The sequence below is a fragment of the Anopheles marshallii genome, chromosome 2 (genome assembly GCF_943734725.1).
Source record: "Anopheles marshallii chromosome 2, idAnoMarsDA_429_01, whole genome shotgun sequence".
NCBI lineage: Eukaryota > Metazoa > Arthropoda > Insecta > Diptera > Culicidae > Anopheles > Anopheles marshallii.
Window position 1 is genome coordinate 83162996 of NC_071326.1, and position 9419 is coordinate 83172414.

Consider the following 9419-nt stretch of genomic DNA (forward strand, 5'->3'; position numbering starts at 1 on the left):
AATATAATATTCTCCAGCGGGGCGAATTTAATAAAAATATACATGGAATGTCTATGGAAATAATCAACATGATAGCTTGATTACGTCAAAATAAAGAGCAAAAGACAGTGCTCAATTGATAGGATAGAGAATCTTATATCTTACCTAATGAACCTTTACGAATCTTGAGGATTCATGGAGCTGAGAGGGGTCATGAATATTTTCGGTATTCATGATTCTAAGTATTTTTTGAATCTTTGAGGATTCTTTAAGGATTCAAAAATGATTGGATCTTAGGGGATTCATGACTCTATAAGAATTTGTTAATCTGTGAGGATAAAAAAATTTCACAGGATTCTAGAATCTCTTATGATTTAAGAATTCTTGTAATAGATAATCCCAAAGCTATGATAAACGTACAGTTCTATTGCAGAAATAAATGAGTTGTTCGAAACATCTGGCATTTTTTTCAATTTTTGTGAAGTATGTGCAGACTCTTCCATTTAACAGACTATTTTTAGTGACACAAATTGTAGCCAAAAATTTTAGCAAAAACTTGAATGTAAATTTAAAAAAAAAACTTCCGTAGCATTTAGCAGATTCAGAAATTAATCACCTTGTGTTGTTTCAGTTTGACATAATTTATAGTAATCAGTAAGATAATTATAAAAGTTTTCTTTTTTTTCATCTTTTATATTTTGATCGTATAAGAGACTGACATTAAATTTAGTTAACTGTTTGAAAATAGCTTTACCTTCCTCCCTGCAAACTGCACTTAAACAGTTTTCTTTCAGAGTACCATCGCCCATAGAATAGCGTCATCGTTACGATCGATCTTTATGTGCCTGTGTTCATTGTACCCTTGCAATTTGTAAGCATCGTTCCGTCACTTGAATCGGTTAAGTGCAAACACTGTTGATCGATCGGGAGGTCATCGCAACTCGACCGTATCGTTAAACACAATGAAACCCAACAATACGAAGGTCAGTTTAGCACCATCTTCATCATAATCATCTTTATCGGGCCCATCAATGCGCTTCCCGCAAACAGAATGGCATTCCCGCAACACCGAGAGAAGGGGGGTTCACATTAGCTAAAGTGTTTCGGCACTCGACCTCGGGTAAATGTGGAGAGAAAATAACGAGTGTCAGAGTGCAGAGCTTTAATGCGGCCCACGACACGCACGCCAGGGGTTGGCATACTTCCCAGCCGGGAGTGGCACACAAGCAGTCACGTCAGTTAAAGTTATTGGGTTTCGTGCTCCCGGGAACAGATCAGATAATTGCCCGCGGCAGTTCGAGCCCTATCGCGAACTTTGCACACTATCGGGCCCCAACGAGGTGGGGGTGATGCAAAGGAGGTTGGCGAAGCGAAAGAATGGCAAGAATGGGCGTTTGGTATAAAATCCTTGGATGAGCTCGACGGGAAAAATCCGGCATCATTAGTTATCCTGCCAGGCGTCTGGCTAATCTGCACCATCGACCAACGTACCACCGACCAACCGTCACCGTGCCATTATCATCGTCATCACCGTCAAACCACCTGTCCATTGCGATCCGTAATGTCACATGAAAATCACATAACGATTTTATCATGACCTCCCATCTTCTTTTCTTTCGAAAACCCTACCAACCGCTTCCAAACCGGCCGCCGAGGGGGATGAAATGGCATTGAGATATTGGAAGCCACCGGAGGAATGGTACGGTAAACGGGGAACTCGTACCAACCCACGCTCCATTATCTGCGATTTGTGCTTCATGCTATCGTGATGGGGTGGTGGCTTCGGTACCGCAGCAACAGATGCTAACCAACCGCTGCTCACTGCCATTGGCTTCCGCCGCTCTGTGTATGTACCGAAGAACTTTGCAGCCAAGAATGTTGCCCACGGTCCCGGAATTCAGTCGCTTTCATACCCGGCGGTTAGACGGAATGAGTTGTCCAACCCTGCCTTCGGGGCACGAGGCGCCGTGGAGTACTTCTCGTTATGTGCTAATGAAAGGCAGCTTAAGACGGGAGGGGACAATGTGCTGGCAGTGTCTTATCGACGTTTTACATTCTTTTTTGTTTCCTCCCTCTCCGGGCATCAGAACAATCACGACAAGGCAAATGATCTCCAGTAAGCAGCCTCCCACGCTGGGCCCCTTACATTCATTACCTCGGCATTCTTGCGGATCGATGAACTTACAGCTCTATCCAACCATCCATGTAAATGGAGCACAGGAAATCGCGTTGAAGCAAGGTTCCCGCTCGCCTAACCTCAATTCTAACCTCAAGTCTATGAACTGTGATTTCATCTTCCGCTCCGCTGTCAAAGGGGTCATCGGTGGGAACGAGGCCACACGAGTGGCTGGAGAGAAACCCAAACCCCGCACCAGTAGACCACTTAAGCAGCCGTGCGAGGTGACAGCGTTTGTCGATGGTGGTGCGTGTCGTGTTAGACGCTGGGACACTGGGACACCGGCTCGGTCCAACACGACACCGAGCGAGTGCAGACGGTTTTGTGGATTTTACTTCCACTGTATTTGCAAATCACTTCAACGGTGAAAAATGTCAATCAGCAGGAAGTGTTTTTACTGTGCAGAAAGGATCGAAAATGGAAAATTTGTGTTGGCCCAGCCAGGCAAATAGCGAACAGGAGAAGGTGAAGGTTGAGTTTTGCTGCACTCGATTGGAAATTGATTAAGTTTATGGATTAGAAGTATGATTCCAGCTAATCAGAACAGTGGAAAATATTGTTCTGTGTGCATTGCGGTTGCATTACGTGTGTTGATAATCGAACAGTTCAAGATAATAATTGTAGAAAACTTTATGACAGTGGTACAGTAATGAATTTTCAACTTAGTAAAAGAAGTATCTAATAGCAAAATCTTTACAAACCAGAAAATAAACAACACGGTTAGCTGAATGTTGCCACTAGACTACATTAAAACATTACCTATACAAACATAATAAAACACAAAAAAGGACTTCTTTTAGTAATATTTATACGCCAAATCAAATGCCTAAGGTTTTTCATAATAAATCATAAAATTAATTAATAATTCATAATAATTCATAAAAAATCATATAATCGTCCGCTGGGTAAGGCTTTTCCAAAACTACTTTCTCCCATTCTTTGAAATGACTGTGTTCAACAGTCGTATGAGAATAATCCGCATTTTTAAGTGTTGCTTCGAACAATACATTAAACTTTCAATACTTTTTTTGCAATTTGAAGTAGATTTTATTTTGAATAAACGAACGATAAAATGAAGGCAATTGTTTTTTTAAGTTTTAATGATAAATCCTATTGTTTGTGTTTCACTGTATTGTTAGTATGTTGTGAAATTTTTATTCGGTTTTTTAAAATTAGATTCTTATTTTCTACATTTAACATGTTGCTATCTCGGTTAATCTTTCTAATTTACTTCAGATCCTTTTTTATCATATTTTTCTATAGTTGCGAGCAAAGATGGACTCACCATTTGTTATTATTCCTATTTTATGATTTTGTATTTACGAATTCCTGCTAGTTTAAATATAATTATATATATATATTTTTTTCTACGATACGCGGAGATACGCGCTTTTTGGAAATTTGACGTGTGAGTTAGTTCTAAGCGAAAATTAGTTGAAATTGCTTTCATTTAAATAAGTAAAGATTAAAGCAAGAAGTGGACTCTGCAACACTGAAGTATAAACGATATTGCACCAGGATTCAGCATTCGCGGAAATTTTCTCGGGGACTGTCTGTATTGCTTAATATTTGTTTTTAATTTTGCCTACATTTAGGCGTAATAAAAACAATAAAAGATACATCACATACACACCATACGAGTTCTTTTTTTTTATCGTAAGCCATCCCTTGCTCGATTGTGTTCGGAATGATTAGAAATCACTTTCGTAATTGCATTACAATACATCCCTTTACATCGAGCGTATAAATCTGCATCGCACAATTTGCGTAAGTTGATGAAAAATCACACACACATCAATCGGTATTGTACGTGCAGATTGCATAAGACGCGGGCAAGTGACGCTTTCCAATCTCCGATGGTTGTGACACTGCCATGGTAAGCAAGCCATCTAATCGATTCAACCGCTTCAACTTTCACGCGCTCGTTCGGAATGTGGTCCGGGTGCTTGCCGTAAGTGCCAGCGCGTTGGTTTCGATTTCCGCAGCTGCCCCTGCCTGAGCATCGAGCACCGGCACAAGCGAAAACGTAATTCCGATCGGCAGTGTTAGTGGTTGCTCAAATATCCTGGCCTCTCTCTGGTACGAAGACGAGCGGGCCGTGGGATCGTGTTTTACAGGCGAAATGCAATAAATACCGGAAATGCAGTGAAGCGATAGAGCCAGCACCAGGAGTGTCGCTTGGCAATCCGCGCGTCAGACGGTCTGATGGAGCCGCGCAGTCAATATTTGAGCAGACGATTTGTCAAAAAAGGGAAGCACTGTCGGAATGGGTTTGGGGTTCGCAACCGATGGATCAAAAATCGTTGACAATTTCTGCGTGTTTGGGAGCCACCCAGCCACGTCGGCTGGAACATGATGCCGTTGGTATCGAGTGGGGGAAGAGAGATTTCCACACGAACATCACTTCGCCCCCTTCCGGGTTGGGTAAGTGCATTGAAGTTGGGTGGAAGCGGTAGCTAGACCGTCAAATAAAAGCAAAACAAGCGTGCAAAGGAAATGATGGATAACAAGATAAATTTCTTGAGGTTGTCTTTTTTTGCTTGCCCGCTGCTTGGCACCGTACTACAGTCGAAGATGTTACGCTGTCGCTGGAGGTTGCCATGGAATGCAAGGACCAGTCACCGGATGGCTGAAGAAACGATTGATTAGAGGGATCGATTCTCGATTGGCTTCTGCTGGGATTGGGTGAGTGCCGAAAGACGATTCGTGCTGGAAAGGATGGACACAGGCAACGATGGACGAACGAAAATGGTCGTAGGATTTGAGGGTAAAGCGCTTGCGATCGGAAGTCGATAAGTTCATTAAGTGTCACCGTATTTTGTTGATACTCTCGCAGGCAGTCCACCCAATTGGGTACTGTTCGCTTCGTACACAAACGATGTATATGTGTGCAATATGGAGTTTAAGCTATTGAGCTGCTTTACAAGAACAAATATAGCGATAAAACTTTGTGATAAAAAAGTAGAAAATTGTTAGTAAAGAATTATTGTTTTACTTTTATTTGATAATTACAATAACAATAAATGAATAAACATTAAAAAAAGATTAAAGTTGATGTTTTTTAGGGGTTTTTTACTATTAGAATGAAACATAAAAATGGAATGAAAACATTTTACGAATATTAATTTGAAACAAAACTTAAAAATAAAGAGCAATTTAAAAAAGAAAACAAGTTATTCCACGAACAAAAGCAACACAAAAAGGAAAAAGGAAAAAAGAAAACTAAAGTAGCTAGATGACATTGATACAGAAGAGTACTAAAATAGTATTTTTGTTCAAAAAGTAGCTAAAAACATATCAAACTAAGCTATTAAAACCTGTAAAAGCTGTTAAAAATCATAAAGAAAATTAAGTGAAAGAGATTAAAGGACAAGACTGAGTAAAAGTTTAATGAAATACACCAATAGTCATGCAATTATTACAACAACTCCATATAAGAAATAATTGAAATAAACAAAAATCTTAACACGTCTTAGTATAAATGGTATGAAATATGAAAAGCGATGTATAAATGTAAATAATTATAAATATATACCAAAAACTACATCAAAACATTCAAAAAATAGTAAGCAACTACATCAGCACACTCAAAATAGAAATGTCAGTTACAGAAACTTGGGGGTGGAGGTGGTAAAGTAATTTGAAAAACAATTCTACCTGCAACGAAAAGCATCCATTTGCATCAAACTTGTGATGCTTGGGGAGAAAAATCCGCTCCGTCCCGTGACAAACTTTGACGAGCGCCGATTCTGAGCGATTTCCTTCCGCTGAAGCCACCATTCCATCGGAATATCGCGCCCCCTGGTCAGTTAGGTTTTCGTTTCGTTTGCAGTAGTTTTTCTACGGTTGACCCACGGCAAGGAGCTCTTTAGCACACAATTTCACTACCTCACTCGCTCCGTCTCGCACGGAAGTGTTTTGCTCCGTGTCGTCAGTGTACTGAACCGTAGCACATTCCATTCCAGAATTCCTGACATCCCGTCTGCGGGATAAACATCGCCGATGATTCTGGGAAATCTGGCGAACGGAGTGATGCTGTCTCCTCCCCCCCCCCCCCCTCCCCCTTGCTCCTATCACCACATCGGTCATACCAGTGCGAAGTAAACGCGTGCACAAACAAGTGGTTTTTGGGGCTCGTCCTGCTCGCCCAAAAAGGTATCCGATTCCCGGGCCTACAGGAGCGTACGGTGGGAGATAGTTGTGAGTGAAAGTTTGTTGCTCGCTCGAGCAAAACGAAGAAAGTGGCAGGCACCACATCGGGACCATTGCCGATTTCAACGAACGCCGAATTTCTTGCGCCAGCTCGCCCGAAGGATTGAAGTCGTGCAAACAGGATCACCGGATCGTTTCCACTTTTGGGGCGTGTGTAGGGTGCTGTGCGCCCGGTGGAGGATGTTTGTCATACCCTTGAAGCGAGCCTTCCCTTGATTATGTTGTGCTGGAAGGGAATCAACAAACTCTAATCAAGTCGCAAGATGTGTTTCGCTTTCTTTTGCTTTGCTCCGCTGTCTACGGTTCTCGTTCGGTTCCTAGAATAGCTTAATCGTTTTTCGGTCGACGCCTAACGATGGGTTGGGTGATTGCTTCTGAGCTTTGGTAACCGATTGTGTGAGTGTATAAATTTTAAGTAGTGTAAAGGGCATTGTGACGAACCTTTGCACTGAAGCGCAATTGACCTTCAGCAAAGGGAGGGAGGATGAGTGAACGCTATTCCGCTTAAAATATGTTTTCTTCTCCCTCAAACTGGGGATGATTTTTCCGGACGGTATTTGTCATGCAAGACGTACCCTTCAAACTGGGCGAAAAGAACCACCCATTTCACTAGCCCAAACAAAGTCCCGCACAAAGCAGGCTAGCGGAAAAAAGAGAGCGAATTGTAAAAGGGAGAAAAAAAAAACCCCGTCTGGAAACAATAAAGCATCATAATTCTGTTATCGCCCCCATTTTGCGATCCTCTTCCGGTAGATGCGATCGCAAAATGTAATTGAATCCGGGCTACCCGGGTTGTCGGCTGTGCGGTTTTTGGGGGGCATTTGGGTTGTTCGGGTGATGTAGGGGCAAATTTTAATTCAAAAAGGATAAAAGAAAGCGACAAAAAAAAATGGAAAGCGGAGGTAGAAACGGCATTTTATAGCCCCTTGCGGTGATTTTAATGCCATGCTCAATTATGCCACCACTTCTTTTGGGGTGGGGGGGAGGGGGAACGGTTTCTTCCATCACTTTCATTTTGCTTTTGCACACATTTTTAACCCATCGTCAACCATGATTTAAAACCGTATGATAAGATTCGAAATCCTGCGAAGCGAACTGGTAGGAGAGGGGAAGGCCCTCAAGGGTGTGAGAAAATTGCATATGAGTTTTTATGGACGTTTTTTTTTGTTCAGCCTTTCTTCTTTTCTGTGACGAAGGCAATAACGTCGATGGCATTGTATACTCGCTGTGGTAAGTGGCATGTGTAGTTGAAAGTGGCAGCTTAATGAATTGAAGTTAATCGCCGTTATCGTGTGCAGTAAATCTAATATAATGTGTCGGGTGGTTTTTTCCTTGAACCCATTTTTCATCAAGATTTGATTGTTTTGAAAAAAAACCTTGAATTTATCATTTAAATTTATTAAATTGTAATTTCATTTTACAATATTTTTAAAAATGTCTCCGTCTTCTATATTAAACAAAGGATGCCTATGACTAATATAATAATTCATTTCTATTTGACTTAAAACATTTTTAATTGTACGTATGATTATGGCGGCTTAACTCTCGAGTCCGGTCGTTTTATAATGCTCCGCGAGCAATAAAACGATTATCATAAATATCACTCTCGCCGCAGGGTAACACCCTACCCAAGCCGGTAATAAGCCGTAAATCCTCTTTGCGTATTTATTTGGTGCGCGAGAAAAACAATCCGTCAGCCGGAGGCATCTCTTGGCGAGGGAAGAAAATGGCGTTGTTTAAGGTGTTGTTTGGAAAATAACCACTGCCTGGGTGTAGAGCCGAATTACCGCAAAGCCACCAGAAGGTATTACCTGGAGCGGGTGGGATTGCTTTTTTTTTTTGTGCCTTCTGCCGCGAGTTTGTTGAGCTTTGGGAAACCACCATTTTTGGCCCAAAAGTTAGGGTAGTGTGTAATGTGTCCTATGTAAAAAAGTGTACACGTCACAGCACGATACGGTGGGTGTTTTTGGTTTGTTAATCCGGGTGTAACAAGCTGATTTTATTTCGGAATTATATGATTATGCTAAATTACAGTTCCACCGACTACCTACAGTTCTGGGGGTTTGGTGAAGAGTTTTTGTGCCAGTTAATCCACTGTTTACTGCATTTTTTATGGTTTGGTAATGTAATCAAATGGACACCAACCGGAACGAATGGGAAATTCATCACAAATCTTGAAGAGTGTGAGACAAAAGCTTCCAAATATTAGCAATGTTTTGGCTTCAATTAATAAGCTTATGAAGGACGAACACTTGCTCAACCGTTTCTTTACATTTTGTCAGTTAAGATTTCCATTAGACATGGATGAGTGTCCTGGTTGTGCTCAGTTTCCTCCCGGATAATTATCTTCCGATAAGAAGGTTCTTCGAAAAATTGAGAATACGTAGTCGACGACTAGCACTTAATATAACATCATTTTGCATTTAACATGTTCGTCTATTTCCATTTTAAAAAATCAGTTTTTCCTAACGTGTCCAGGGCCATCCAAATGCGCAAAACTTCCTCCGTACTACATGCGAGAAATTATAGCTCAAAGCACCAGAGTTTGCACCAAAGTCCACGGGAAGCAAACTTTTCATTTGACAAACAAAGTTACCGGGCAGCGAGAGATAAATAAAAAGGTAAAACACTTTACATACAGAAGGGAAGAGTGAAGTACCAAACGACAAAACATAATCATAGAATCAAGAGAGCAGACAAGTTGCCCGTTAAAAAAAAAAAACTTGTTCCATTTCGCCGTGCTTCGACCCAAGTGCGCCCGATGCGAGATATTTAATGTAGCAAAAGTGTTAAACTATGCAACTGGGCCGGCGTATCAGAAAAAGCATAAATCTTGGTGCATGAAATACGTCGCTTGTGAGTGCGCTTCGTCCAGTTCCGGCACGTGTAGGAACTCGCTTTAGAAGCGAACTGTTTTGGGAGGTTTGTTTTTTTTCTCTGTTGCCTGTGTGTTATTGCTTTGGTTTTGGAATGTTTGTTTGGAATGGGCCGAGCGTGGAAAGTCACTTGGTGAGGGATTTTTTAGTTCCATTTTACATCCTTTTGTGGTTCA